The 6487-nt window shown below is 43.6% G+C and overlaps 1 pseudogene; it reads right to left on the minus strand.

Moving 5' to 3' along the window:
* Positions 1 to 236: 236 nt before the first annotated feature.
* Positions 237 to 1026, minus strand: LOC129148737 (proline-rich protein 3-like; annotated as a pseudogene).
* Between the last annotated feature and the right edge of the window lie 5461 nt (positions 1027 to 6487).

Raw genomic sequence — 6487 nt, forward strand, 5'->3', positions numbered from 1 at the left:
GAGGGAGCAAAGATGGGATCCTGAAGGCGAGTCTCTGGAGGCTGGATCATCAGAAAGAGTGCACACCTCACCCCAGTGATGAAACACAACTCTGAACCCCAAATGAGGGAGGTGGTGGACGGGGGAAGGTGTTACTGACTGAGGGTGGTGGAACAGCTTCACAGTAGCTGCCACTGGGAAATACATGGCCGCTAGGTCACAAGGACTCCCTCCAGCTCCACTGGGAAGGCACAGTCTCACAGAGGAGGTCCATTAAAGTGTGGGGGATAAAAGGCACAGAGGTCCTCATATCGACAGAGGCCTTTTTTAGCAAAGTGTCAGCAGACTGGGCAGTTAGATTTGTCTTCCATAACCTGGGGTTCATCCTTTGATGGGGTGCGGGTGGGGGGGGGGAGTATTCTTGACACGCAACCAGCTTTTCAGCCTTTGAGGATGTCTCCGTTCTTTGTGAAAGCCTCCCCTGTGAGGACTACCTGGTCTGGCCCAGGAAAAGGAGACTCAGCACTGACCCCCCCACCAACCATGACCATGTGGGTGAGACCTGTGGCCTAAGCCTCCCCAAATTGGGCCTCTGCCCTGGGGAGGAGGTGGGAGACTCAGCAGTGGTGGAATCATCAGTCCCCTTGATCCTGGGGGACCTCTGCAAAAAGAGTCTGTATTCTTTTGTGTCTGGCTCCTTTCGCTCAACATCATGTTTGTGAGATTCGTCCAGGTTGCCTGTAGGAGGAGTTTGCTTGTTTTCATTGCAGTGTAGTATGTATCTCATTGCATGCACACACACAGCTTATTTATCCATTCTACTGATGGTGGACATGGGAATGGGTTCCAGTTAGGGCTGACTTGTGGTCACCAGGCTTTCCATTGGCCATGGGGGGAGGGCTCAGAAGGCTAGGTGGTCCTGCAGGCCACCCGTAGCCTTCGTCCTCAGCCTCCTCTTGCTTGGGCACCTGGGGGTGGGGGGGTAGGGGGCTGCGGCTGCAGCTAAGTCTGCTTCTTCTGTTTTGTCATCATGGTGGCAGCAATGGCTGCAGCGGCCGGGCGGCCTTTTTGCATTATTTTAGGGCAAATTTCTAATAGTAGCATTACACTACCAGTGAGTTGGTAGAATTAAATTGCATTAGCTATTACCAAATTCTCCCTGGGAAACATTGTATCAAACAAATATGCCACTAACCAGGTAGGAGAGGGTCCACATTTTTATTATAAATATCTCTCTATATAAAAGGCTAATATGCAAAGTGTCCCCTCAGGAGTTCTATCAGGAGAACAGGAGTTCAATCGCTTGCTATGACGTGTGCTGACCACTAGGGGGCAGCACGGAACATGGCAGGCGACCAGTGGCGGTGGCTGTGGCAGGGTGCTGAGGGAGAGAGGGAAGGAGGAGGCAGGGAGGTGGGGAACCTGACCAGCCCTGATCACTGGCCAGGCCCAGGGACTCTACCTGTGCACGAATTTCATGCACTAGGCCTCTAGTATATAAATATATAAATATATGTTTTTTATTATAATGAATTCTCATCAGATTTTTAATAATGTGCATTTTAAATTTATTTGTCACAGAAAGTTGTGGTTTTACTCTGATGTTTTCACAAAAGTGTTCCTGCAAAAGTACTTCGTCTTTAAGGAGATTTGTGGACAGTATCTCCATCCTTCATACTTTTTTTTATTATTATTATATTTTATTGATTTTTTTTACAGAGAGGAAGGGAGAGGGATAGAGAGTTAGAACATTGATGAGAGAGAAACATCCATCAGCTGCTTCCTGCACACTCCTTACTGGGGATGTGCCTGCAACCAAGGTACATGCCCTTGACCGGAATCGAACCTGGGACCCTTCAATCCGCAGGCCGATGCTCTATCCACTGAGCCAAACTGGTTACGGCCATCCTTCATACTTAAAAAAAAAAAAATCTAAACCACATCTCCTATTTTCCTTGCACATGGAAAATAGCCATCTGAGCAGGTAACTGTAACATATCCCATCTTTTCCTTATTATGTCTAGTAGCTTTAGTTACATATATTAAAAATTGAACCCTAAAAATCTTAATTTCTAGCAAAAATGAAAAAGTAAATAATTGTGAACTGTCTGTTGCACCAGCATTCTATAGATTGGCAATTTATGAATATGTTTAGACATTAACCAAAGTCAGCCATCATCCCACGCTATTTTTCTTGCTGACAAATTTTGTAAGGATAACATGAACTTATCTGACCTTTAGTAGAATAAAATTATTATATTTAAGGCTGATAACTCTAAAAACATGCCTGTTTTAATTATGCTATCAAACATAAACTTTTGTTGTTTTTGTTAATCCTCATCCGAGGATATTTTTCCATTGATTTTTAGAGAGTGGAAGGGAGAGGGAGAGACGGAGAGAAACATAGATGTGAGAGAGACACATCGATTGGTTACCTCCTGCATGTACCCCAACCAGAGCCAGGGAACCTGCAACCAAGGTACCTGCCCTTGCCCGGAATCGAACCCGGCACCCTACAGTCCAAGGGCCGATACTCTATCCACTGAGCCAAACCGGCTAGGGTGTAAACTGGGTTTGATACCAAATACTTCCTTGATTGTGTAAGCCTTGTATTCATTTGGGTTAGTTTGGATGATATTTCTGTGAAAAGTAATTTACATAAGCACTTAATTTTCTTTAAGTCAATTAAATAGAGCTCTTTTACAAATTAATTTTGGCATTATCATGCATAGGTAGAAATAATACCGTACATATACAGCACAGATATGTAGATGCACATAAACATTCAGAAAGACATAGAGACCTTATAGCTTCTGTTTTTAAAATTACTGCCATGAATCAGGTACAATATCACAAAACTCACTAGTTATAACAGAAGTTGGCTCGACATTGTTTTTTTTTTGCAGATGGAATAAGTTAAAGTTACCTGCTCAGATGGCTAAAGCTTTTTACTAATATTTGTGGAGAAGACAAATAATTTTTCCTTCACCTAAGTTTCCAATGACCTTTCCCACTTTTGTTCTTTTTTCTGATAAGAATTACCTCCCTGAAGTTGGTACTTTAAAGAGATGGACTAGATAAGAGCTAACATTTACATCTCAAAGGCACAGGGAAATAAAGCGAGTTCCTCTAAGGAAGACTGTTTCCTTAAGGCCCCTGGGTGGATTTTGAACGGCCTCTAGAGCTGCATTTCTAGTTGTGCAAAAATGTGTCAGATAAGGACAGTTGCTCTCAGTTCCTCAAGGAATTGGGTTGCAGCCTAAGTGACATCATAGGTTGATCTACTCACCCAACTACATTATCTTCAATTTGCTTTTTTATATCAGGGAGAAGATTTCCATCCAAGATGGCAATCAAAAGGTTTCTGTGTTCTAGATTTAGAGCTGTTTGCCTTTGGGATGTTTTAGCAAACCTTTCCACAAAGGCTTCAGAAGGTTCCCACCCCTAACCCTCAACATGGTTTCACTTTACCTTAGGGGAGCAGAATGAAAAATGTTCTATACAGTTTTGAATAATTTTAATTCCCCTGGCTGTTTAAGGAAAATAAGACAGAAGTTTACCAAAAAATCCCTCAGAGTTTTGTCCACTCTGAGAGAGGCCCTTACAGGAGTTCTCCTTTGGGAGTAGATTTGTGGGCATTCAAAACAGTGTTGAAAATTTGCATAGGCTTTTTGGGAAATCTCTTTTCCAGTGTCCCAATTGATTACAACTGAGACTGTGGTTAATGATGGACCCCCAGGAGGGTGCCAGGTGGAGACCCAGGTGTTATTTTAGGTCTCTGGCCTTGGAGCTGTTGTATCTATAAGGCTAAAGTTTTGCTGAACTTTTGTTTACAATCTTGTGTCTTTAAATTTTCATTAGCCTTTTGCAATCAATATCTTAATGAAGCTATTTTTGGAATTTTGAAGCCCTTTGGAAGCTTCTGTGTACCAATAAAAATAGGTATCTAATTTGGTTTAGATATCTAAACCAAACTGTTATTAAAAAAATATATATTTTATTGATTTTTAGAGAGAGAGGAAAAGAGCAATAGAGAGAAACATGAATAAGAGAGGAACATCATCAATGAACTGTGTCCTGCACGCCCCCTACTGAGGATTGAGCCTGCAACCCAGGCAAGCACCGTGACCTGGAATGGAACCCTGATCTCCTGGTTCCTGGGTCAACGCTCAACCATTGAGCAACACCGGCTGGGCAGGATCTCTTACTTTCAAGCACTCTTTTTAGGTGAACAATCTTCTCTAATTGCGACATTCCATTGAAGTTTGTTTTTAGTAAGGTTTTACAATTTTTGTATATGTCTACAGCTTCTGGGACCAAGTCTCTTACACATAAAATAAGCAGGTTTGTCAGAAAGTGGTATGCTCTACTTTTTGGATTTTAAAGAACCTATTATTATTATTAGCTAAGCCTTTGGATCTTTCAGAGCCAAAATAATACCTAAAAAAGAAGTACCACTGGATTGTGAATTATGTGATATTTTACAGTCTACCTCATTGCACACACATATTCATGAGGTTGACAGGCCACTTGGTGTCAAGCTAACCCATTCTATGACCACGTTATCCTAACAGAGTCTGGGTACTCTAACAGCTTTTAAGTGCTTCCCTCATGCCCACCAATTTTTGTGGCTTTTTGCTTTCTGAGATCCCTGCTGGCAATAGCCTTTATTGCATGTGCCTATTAACATATCAACAGTAACCAGCAAATTAGGCACTGGGGAATGGATTGAACCAGCAGATCCCAAGGAGTGGGGATTGCAGAAGATTTACAAACAAATGGGGAAATGCAGCTGCACCAGTGTGGTATCTAGGGACAGAAACAAAGGTTAGGGTTTAGATGTGACTGCAGACTACATACCTCCAGCAATTCCCAATGTAGAAGTTGGGACTGGGGAAAAGACAGAACCTGCAGACTCCAAAAATGAGAACTGTGTCCTGGACTGAGTTTGCTGACAAAAAGGGAATTGGGACTGGAAAAACATAGAAAACTAAAAACCTGTGTTTCTCATTGTCCCCAAAGTTATCAGCAATTCACTTCAGATTCCACTGTTACCACCAAATCTACTAGAAAATGAAATTCAACTGAGCAAATTTGAGGATCTCATTGGCTTTATTTAAGGATTCATGAAGCAGGTAGCATCACATCTACCAAACAGACAGGAGATCTGAGAGCTGGAAAAAGTGGAAGGCTTTTAAAGTCAGAAAGAAGGGGAAAGGAAGTTAAAAGATTAAATTGAGGCAAGATCACCTTCCCTTAGGGCAGTGGTCAGCAAACTGCGGCTTGTGAGCCGCGGTTTGCTGCTATGTTGACTAATAAGTTTGCCGACCACTGCGTAAGGCATTACCCTTACCCAGAAATTGTGACTTCAGGTTAAAGACATTAGTACATTATTAAAATGTTTTTTAAGTGTTTTTCCCTAAGGCAGTGGTTGGCAAACTCATTAGTCAACATAGTGGCAAACCGCGGCTCTCGAACTGCATGTGGCTTGCGAGCCACAGTTTGCCGACCACTGCCTTAGGGGAAGGCAGGGGTCTACCAGGCGATTAATTCCCTGGTATTGAGCATGCAATTCCAGATTGACTGGTTAAATATTACATTTCTGGGAGAGGCTGAAACTGTAGTAAGGTCAGTTATTAAGTTTTGATTTGCAGATGTGGGGCTTAGTACAAGTGACTCCATTTTGGGTCTGTTTCTCTCAACACTGTCTTTCACTGATAACATGTGTGTTGGGTATTCATGAACATTTTACTTTTATGAGACAACATATACATACATTCAGTTATATCCACTTAGAATTCACTTGGAGATATCCTATCTAATAAAAGAGTAATATGCAAATTGACCATCACTCCAACACACAAGATGGCTGCCCCCATATGGTCAAAGATGGCTGCCCCCATGTGGACACAAGATGGCCATCAGAGGAGGGCAGTTGGGAGGGACCAGGCCTGCAAGGGAGGGCAGTTGGGGGCCATCAAGCCTGCAGGGGAGGGCAGTTAGGGGTGACCAGGTTGGCAGAGGAGGGAAGTTGTTAATGGGCCTGCAGGGAAGGGCAGTTGGGGGGGACCCAGGCCTGCAGGGGAGAGCAGTTGCGGGGGACCAGGTCTGCAGGGGAGGGCAGTTAGGGACAATCAGGTTGGCAGGGGAGCAGTTAGGCATCAATCAGGCTGGCAGGAGAGTGGTTAGGGGGTGATCAGGCTGGCAGGCAGAAATGGTTAGGGGCAATCAGGAAGGCAGGCAGGTGAGCAGTTTGGGAGCCAGCAGTCCTGGACTATGAGAGGGATGTCCGACTGCCCGTTTAGGCCCGATCCTATGATCGGGCCTAAACGGGCAGTCGGACATCCCTCGAGGGGTCCCAGATTGGAAAGGGTGCAGGCTGGGCTGAGGGACACACCCCTCTGTGCCTCTAGTATGTGAAATAATTTATTTTTCTGAGATTGATGTTTTCATTAAAATATACCATTGAAACCTTCCTATTCGGTGACAGTGTGTATAAGGATTGAAT

The sequence above is a fragment of the Eptesicus fuscus genome, chromosome 4, assembly GCF_027574615.1.
Source record: "Eptesicus fuscus isolate TK198812 chromosome 4, DD_ASM_mEF_20220401, whole genome shotgun sequence".
Taxonomy (NCBI): Eukaryota; Metazoa; Chordata; class Mammalia; order Chiroptera; family Vespertilionidae; genus Eptesicus; species Eptesicus fuscus.